This window comes from Euprymna scolopes, chromosome 21, assembly GCF_053919585.1.
Source record: "Euprymna scolopes isolate OS-2025 chromosome 21, ASM5391958v1, whole genome shotgun sequence".
In the NCBI taxonomy this organism is placed as follows: domain Eukaryota; kingdom Metazoa; phylum Mollusca; class Cephalopoda; order Sepiida; family Sepiolidae; genus Euprymna; species Euprymna scolopes.
The window spans coordinates 90212758-90222040 of NC_136502.1; positions in this window are offsets into that span (position 1 = coordinate 90212758).

Here is a 9283-nt window from a genome sequence, read left to right on the forward strand (position 1 = left end):
TTTCTGATCAAGATTTGATTGCTTTCTTTAAACACCAACTACGGGTGAAGATCAGATGTGATAGAAGAAAGCTGCATCGCGCGGCATTTGACAGAAGATGGATACATGTGGCAAGTCTGTGTACGAAGAGGAGCCAAATTTGAATACGTGTTCCCCGCCTAGGTGTGGAATGCGCAGTTCTGTAAAGTAAAATTAAACAAGTAGCCTCTCAGCTTGCTGAGTGTGTGTTCCATCCCTCTCCGATTAGGAAGCCTCCAAAATCCCCATCCCCTCTTACCTGCAATTTTTGTTTTCACCCCTTCCTCTAAATTTTACCCATCTTGGAGAGAAAGAAATACAAACTAACCTCCATCCCTTACCCACAAAATTTTCTTTTCTCCATTCACCCCCATCTAGAGGGCATCCCCACCTAGAGACTGACCCGCAGAAGCGAGGTTCCTTTTACAAACCTAGTGGAACGGGCAGTCTATCAACTAGACGGGGTTGGCAGGGTCCTACTAATCATCTTTTGTTTTTTCTTCCTCCGCCCTCGACACAAATGAATTATTGTACCATTTTGTTATCTTTTTTGTTTTTACACGTCAATAAAAATTGTTTTAAAAACTGGGAGTTAAGTAGGACGTCCCCCAATATGAAAGGGTGAATGCGGTATTATGGTGAAAGAAGATACTAGCTGGGAGAAACTTTTGAGTTTGTTTAGTTCTGGAGTGACAAGGATGACCAACGACCCCCACAATCCCCCCTTTTGAGTTGGCCATGTGCCTAAGTTTTTTGCTCATTGTTGATTTTGACTGTATTTTTTAACATGAATAAAAGATTTAATATCTCAAAGTGTAGTATCTGTTCTTCAGATGCTGCACTTCAATTTCTTGTTCTCTTTCGGTGGAGGATCAGTCCTTCACGACAGAGACAATTTTTAATTTTTGTACCTTTTCTCCACGTTAAAAAACGACCCTGGTGTCTAACTCTGTCCCGTGGGGAGGCATAGTAAATAGGTACATCACCACAATGATCGTTAGTAATCCTCTCGAATAAACGCATGCGCCGCAGCACTTTCAGACACAACTAATCCACACTACATGGAAACAGCAAACACACACTATATGGCTATCCACATAGTTATCACACACTACACGGCTAAGAACACAGCCACACAGCTAGCCCACACTACATGACAACGTCAAATTAAAAAAGAAAATCCGTCTTTAATTGCATTTTAAGTTTCTCATTTAAAAGTGACGATTTTTTCATAAAAGTTAACCGAATCACATTTTAAGTTTTCATTTAAAAGCGACGACCGTTTGTCAAGAAAATTTAACCCAGTCGCATTTCAAGTTCTTCATTTAAACGCGACGAATTTTTTATTTTATTTTAGAAAATCCAACTGAATCGCATTTTGAGTTCCTCATTTAAAAGCGACACTTCTCTTTCTAGAAAATCCAACTGAATCGCATTTTTTCATTTAAAAGTGATGAGTATTTACTCAAAAATCCAACTCGAATTGTACTATTCTCCATAACTTGATGACGATATTTCTCAAATATTTTCACACACACACACACACACACACACACACACACACACACACACACACACACACACACACACAGATATCTACTGTTTTGTATCAAATTTGGTGAATAAACAGAACAGTCGCGCGTTGCCATCTTAAAAAAAAACAAAGGCAAATAAGTCCACAATAATTCAAACTTGCGAAATCAGCGTTGTAATGCTACCGATTTCACATTAGTCGCTTTAAATCATTTATAAATGATTTTAAATTTATAAAAATAATTCTACTTGATCAATTTACTTTATTTTTGTAAGATGACACGTGAACCTAGAGTTTAATGGACATCCACGGAAATATGTCAGAGTTTGTTTTCCTTTTGTTTCTATAGCATAATTATATTTTTATACTGCAACCCTCAGCAGTCGCTAATGCGAGAGAAGATGACACGGCCAAAAGAGAAGATGAAAGAGAAAGAATCCACAGCACACAGCGTTGGGGTCGGCATTGGTTGTTGAGTCAATCAATTAAGAGCACGTCTGATTGCGCACACGCGTGCGCGCGCACACACACACACACACACACACATATATATATATATATATATATATATATATATATATATATGCAATTTTCCCTGCGAATTTTGAAAAAAATATATTCTCTCAGCAACGGCATAAATTCAGATACGGCCACACACTTTGCTGAAAACAACAAAAGTAAAAAATAACATATTTTTGGCGGATGTAGTTGAAAGCACCATCACGTGACACATCCAGCCAATGAGAAAATTAAGAATATAATCTTTTTAAGGAATTTCCAAACGCCAAAATATCAGCAGAAGCTAATGCTATCTGGGGCTGGTCTGGATCTATAAAAAGAGCATTTTGCGCCTAAACGAGTCAGTCGACCTTTTGAGCAGCATGGCGTAGACATCAACGTCGACCCCGTCCGCGTTGGACGTTAAACACACGTGCGCCCGACAATTAATTCCTCCACATGGAGACGGGCTTGCTACCCTAATGGACTTTTTTTAAATTCTTTTCTATCTCTCCGCTAAGTAAGCAAGGGACTTTTATATTGATTAATTCTTCCTTAAAAAGAACTGTTTACTTTTCTCCTTCAAAACATTTAATTACCTCAGTCACTATTTGTTTGGGGCAAGGAAATTTATATATCCTTATACGTCATAAGGTGTTTTGTAACACATTTTGTCTTGATTTTTGTGAAAATATAATACGCATACTCGATTATAAAAACAGATAATCACGAACCTTAATTAACTGAGTCAGTGAATATTGACTTTGATTTTAATGGTATATGAAAATTACCGAATTTTAATATATAAAATGTTGGTTAAAATATTAATAATATATATATATATATATATATATATATATATATATATATATATATATATATATATATATATATATATATATCTTGGAAGCTTTTTAACTTTTAAAACTATATAAAAGAAACTTATTTAATTTGTATATTTTTTTATCATTCGTTGGAAAACATATTTAGTCAGTAAGTCATTTAATCACCTGCAATGAATGCATCAACTTGCTATCTCGAATTCGCAATTTAAGGGGTCATCAGTTGTTTATCATGAAGCACTGTTCCAGGGATTTAAAAACAAAACCGTATATTAAATCATGGCTCCCCAGCAGTGTTGATCAAACACCACCTCCCTTAATCACAAGAACAAAAAATGTTCGAGATATTGGATTTAGTTACCTATTCATATTACAAAAAAATGTCTACCTTCCTTACCTGTGAGATTCGTCCCTGTCTCCAAATTCAAAATGGATAAATTTTTGATCTAACAGTGTTGTATTCATATGATTCTGATGAATCAATTATACAACTTATCGCTCCCTACTATTATTAGTACTTTGCATATTTACATTCTTATTTATTTTATATATATATATATATATATATATATATATATATATATATATATATATATATATATATATATTGTGTACAGAAAGTTGTTAGTTGAGACAGGTCATTGGTACCGTCGGTTTCAAGCCCGATAATAAGGCCCGTTTAAGGTATCCTTATCGAGCTCTCTTCAGCCAATATTCGTCTATCTTATAACCGGAAGTGTGAAGTATATATACCTCGCGAATCCACGTTCAAATCTCGTTTTGTTTAATCCCCCCCCCTTTTTTTTTTTTTTTAATCTATCTATATATAACTTTGAATTATTTAAATTTAAGATCTAATTTCGAAAAAATGTTTTTTTTATATGAATCGATTTTAATTTGAACCCCATTTAATTTTAAAATCTCTTTCCTTATGTATAAAAACTTTAAAATCTGTATTGGTATCGGTTAAAAACTTAAAAATTCGTTTAATTATATCGAACATTTAAAAATTTCCAAAAATACGTTTAAAGTTTTAAAAAATATATTTTTAATTATATCGAATCACGTTTAAAAATTTCGAAATACGTTTAAAAATTATTTTTTAAAAACCCAAATCTTTCAAGGTTTGGGGTAGTGAGTATTTATTTATCCTAAGTGATTTCCCTAGTTTATTAACATTATTATATTTTTCTATAGTTTTAAATTCGAAATAGATTATAAATTACATTTATAAAATATAATATATATATATATATATATATATATGACATTAATTAAAAATCTATAATATAATTGCGATTAAAATCCAAGTTTACCGACTAATTATTTATGTATTTACAATCTTTTTTCCTTATATATATATATATATATAAAAACAACATCTAAGTGTTGTTCTTTTCATTGATCCAATTTATTAGGAGACCCTTCCTTCTATGTATGCAACTTTTCAAAGCTTCACTCCTCACATTTAAACATTTTATTTTTGGGTCATGAATGGACCGGAGGATGTAGTATTTCTCTGCGTTACAGAGTGAGCATTGACTTAATTCCGGGACGTAGGCTGGTCTATGCTCTATTTTTCTCCATTTTATGGAAAAGGATGTATTTTTTTCTTTAAGCTCCCACACGCGGGTAGCTAATGCTGTATTCATCCTTGTTTTAGCTCTAAAGGAGCTCATATGTGCATAATATCTTTGTTTAAATTGGCCTTTTGTCATACCTATATATATTTCCGGTATATTTGTGGATTGTTCCGTTACTGTGGCCTCATAGACAAGGGATTCAGCTTTACAATTACCCTCCAATGGACAGCTATTTTTGGTCCTGCAAGAGCAGCCTGCGTTATCTATCTTTTTTGGTTCTTTGGATATTATCGACTTTATTGATGGAGCTGTCGAGTAACTAACTTTCACCGTGTTTCTATTAAAAAGAAACTTTCACCGTGTTTCTATTAAAAAGAAACAATCCCTTGTCTATGAGGCCACAGTAACGGAACAATCCACAAATATACCGGAAATATATATAGGTATGACAAAAGGCCAATTTAAACAAAGATATTATGCACATATGAGCTCCTTTAGAGCTAAAACAAGGATGAATACAGCATTAGCTACCCGCGTGTGGGAGCTTAAAGAAAAAAATACATCCTTTTCCATAAAATGGAGAAAAATAGAGCATAGACCAGCCTACGTCCCGGAATTAAGTCAATGCTCACTCTGTAACGCAGAGAAATACTACATCCTCCGGTCCATTCATGACCCAAAAATAAAATGTTTAAATGTGAGGAGTGAAGCTTTGAAAAGTTGCATACATAGAAGGAAGGGTCTCCTAATAAATTGGATCAATGAAAAGAACAACACTTAGATGTTGTTTTTATATATATATATATATATATATATATATATAAGGAAAAAAGATTGTAAATACATAAATAATTAGTCGGTAAACTTGGATTTTAATCGCAATTATATTATAGATTTTTAATTAATGTCATATATATATATATATATATTATATTTTATAAATGTAATTTATAATCTATTTCGAATTTAAAACTATAGAAAAATATAATAATGTTAATAAACTAGGGAAATCACTTAGGATAGATAAATACTCACTACCCCAAACCTTGAAAGATTTGGGTTTTTAAAAAATAATTTTTAAACGTATTTCGAAATTTTTAAACGTGATTCGATATAATTAAAAATATATTTTTTAAAACTTTAAACGTATTTTTGGAAATTTTTAAATGTTCGATATAATTAAACGAATTTTTAAGTTTTTAACCGATACCAATACAGATTTTAAAGTTTTTATACATAAGGAAAGAGATTTTAAAATTAAATGGGGTTCAAATTAAAATCGATTCATATAAAAAAAACATTTTTTCGAAATTAGATCTTAAATTTAAATAATTCAAAGTTGAAAATTAGGTATTACATTACCCGATATATATATATATATATATATATATATATATATATATATATATATATATATATATATAGATATAGATAGATTAAAAAAAAAAAAAAAAAAAAAAAAAAAAAAGGGGGGGGATTAAACAAAACGAGATTTGAACGTGGATTCGCGAGGTATATATACTTCACACTTCCGGTTATAAGATAGACGAATATTGGCTGAAGAGAGCTCGATAAGGATACCTTAAACGGGCCTTATTATCGGGCTTGAAACCGACGGTACCAATGACCTGTCTCAACTAACAACTTTCTGTACACAAAATATAAGTACGCTCTTAAAATTTGGATTTTCCTTTTAATTGAGCACTCTGCTGGAATTCTTTTTCCAAAAAAACTAATCATATTCGCCCCCACCAGGAATTTACGGTAAATACCAATAGCCTAGTGGTTGAGCACTATCGGGAAAGAACACCACAAAACAGGAAGTAAAGACCACCTTCTTTAAAAACAACCGGAGATGGAACAATATACCTTAAATTACTCCACTAAAAATATACCAACACCAAGTAACCAGCTGTATACAAGAATCCTACTATCGAAAATTGAAGATGTAATTCAGAGGATGAGATGGAAGGTTATAAACGAAACAAACATCCAAGAGAATGTGAAAAACAATTTTGGATTAAAATCTATAAAATACCCGAGTAAAGTGGAAGAATTAGAACATTTTGAAAAAGATTTACTAGACATTATCGCTAAGCTTGAATTTAAACATAGATCAAATCAATTTCAAAAAACAATGACAGCTGATATCAAAAAAATAAAAAGAGAAAATGAGACGATTGTTTTCTCAGATAAAACGAAAAATGTATATAAAATGGAAAAGGAACAGAAAAAACAACTTGTACTAAACTCAATTACAGAAAAATACCAGGTAGCAAGAAAAGATACTTATAAATCTATTAACCAAGAGGCTACAGAAGTTGCCACAAAATTAGGTATAGAATACAGAGTAAATAGGTTAGCAAAGAAAAATGTGTTTATAACTTTAAAAGACCACAAGGAAAATTTTAATAATAGGCCAACCTGCAGGTTAATAAACCCGGCTAAAAGCGAAATCGGTCTAGCTAGCAAGTCTATACTTAGAGAAATAGTAAAAGAGATAAAAAGAAAATCAAATCTTAATTTGTGGGCAGACACTAGCGCGGTACTGGACTGGTTTAAAAACATAACTGAACCACACAAATGTAAGTTTACACAACTGGATATCGTCGATTTTTACCCTTCAATCACTAAGGAAATCCTAGAAAAATCGTTGATCTTCGCATCAAAATATAGAAAGATAAGTGAGCTCGATAAGGAAACAATCATGCAAGCTCGACAGACCCTTTTATTTTTTGACGATAAAACATGGGTCAAAAAATCAAACCCCGAAGACCCCTTTGACGTAGCGATGGGGGCATATGACAGTGCTGATATCTGCGATCTGGTTGGACTTTTTCTACTGGAGACCATGAAATATAAATTCCCAGATCACTTTTTTGGATTATATAGAGATGATGGACTTTGCCTATCGCGTGACTACAATGGATGTGCACTAGACAGGCTTAGAAAAGACCTAACTGAATTTTTTAAGGAACTAGGCTTTAAAATAATAATACAGACAAATTTAGATAGAGTAGTTTTTTAGATGCCACTCTAGATCTCGAGAAGAAAATACACAAACCCTTTCACAAACTAAATGAAAAACTCATGTATATAAATAAGGGTTCATGCCACCCACCCACAGTGTTTAAAAATATGGTAGCGAACATTAGCCAAAGGATTTCACGGCTTTCTTCGAACGCTGAAGTGTTCGAGAAAGCAGCACCATATTATAATGACGCACTGCATCAAAGTGGGTTCAATGAAAACATAAAATTTCAACAAACCCAGAATAAAGAAAATATAAAACGAAAGAGGAAACGGAAAATAATCTGGTTCTTACCTCCGTTTTCATTGAACACTAAAACTAGAGTAGGGCATTGTTTTCTTAGCCTTCTAGACAAACATTTTCCAAGAACACATAGACTACATAAACTTTTTAATAGAAACACGGTGAAAGTTAGTTACTCGACAGCTCCATCAATAAAGTCGATAATATCCAAAGAACCAAAAAAGATAGATAACGCAGGCTGCTCTTGCAGGACCAAAAATAGCTGTCCATTGGAGGGTAATTGTAAAGCTGAATCCCTTGTCTATGAGGCCACAGTAACGGAACAATCCACAAATATACCGGAAATATATATAGGTATGACAAAAGGCCAATTTAAACAAAGATATTATGCACATATGAGCTCCTTTAGAGCTAAAACAAGGATGAATACAGCATTAGCTACCCGCGTGTGGGAGCTTAAAGAAAAAAATACATCCTTTTCCATAAAATGGAGAAAAATAGAGCATAGACCAGCCTACGTCCCGGAATTAAGTCAATGCTCACTCTGTAACGCAGAGAAATACTACATCCTCCGGTCCATTCATGACCCAAAAATAAAATGTTTAAATGTGAGGAGTGAAGCTTTGAAAAGTTGCATACATAGAAGGAAGGGTCTCCTAATAAATTGGATCAATGAAAAGAACAACACTTAGATGTTGTTTTTATATATATATATATATATATATAAGGAAAAAAGATTGTAAATACATAAATAATTAGTCGGTAAACTTGGATTTTAATCGCAATTATATTATAGATTTTTAATTAATGTCATATATATATATATATATATTATATTTTATAAATGTAATTTATAATCTATTTCGAATTTAAAACTATAGAAAAATATAATAATGTTAATAAACTAGGGAAATCACTTAGGATAGATAAATACTCACTACCCCAAACCTTGAAAGATTTGGGTTTTTAAAAAATAATTTTTAAACGTATTTCGAAATTTTTAAACGTGATTCGATATAATTAAAAATATATTTTTTAAAACTTTAAACGTATTTTTGGAAATTTTTAAATGTTCGATATAATTAAACGAATTTTTAAGTTTTTAACCGATACCAATACAGATTTTAAAGTTTTTATACATAAGGAAAGAGATTTTAAAATTAAATGGGGTTCAAATTAAAATCGATTCATATAAAAAAAACATTTTTTCGAAATTAGATCTTAAATTTAAATAATTCAAAGTTGAAAATTAGGTATTACATTACCCGATATATATATATATATATATATATATATATATATATATATATATATATATATATAGATATAGATAGATTAAAAAAAAAAAAAAAAAAAAAGGGGGGGGGATTAAACAAAACGAGATTTGAACGTGGATTCGCGAGGTATATATACTTCACACTTCCGGTTATAAGATAGACGAATATTGGCTGAAGAGAGCTCGATAAGGATACCTTAAACGGGCCTTATTATCGGGCTTGAAACCGACGGTACCAATGACCTGTCTCAACTAACA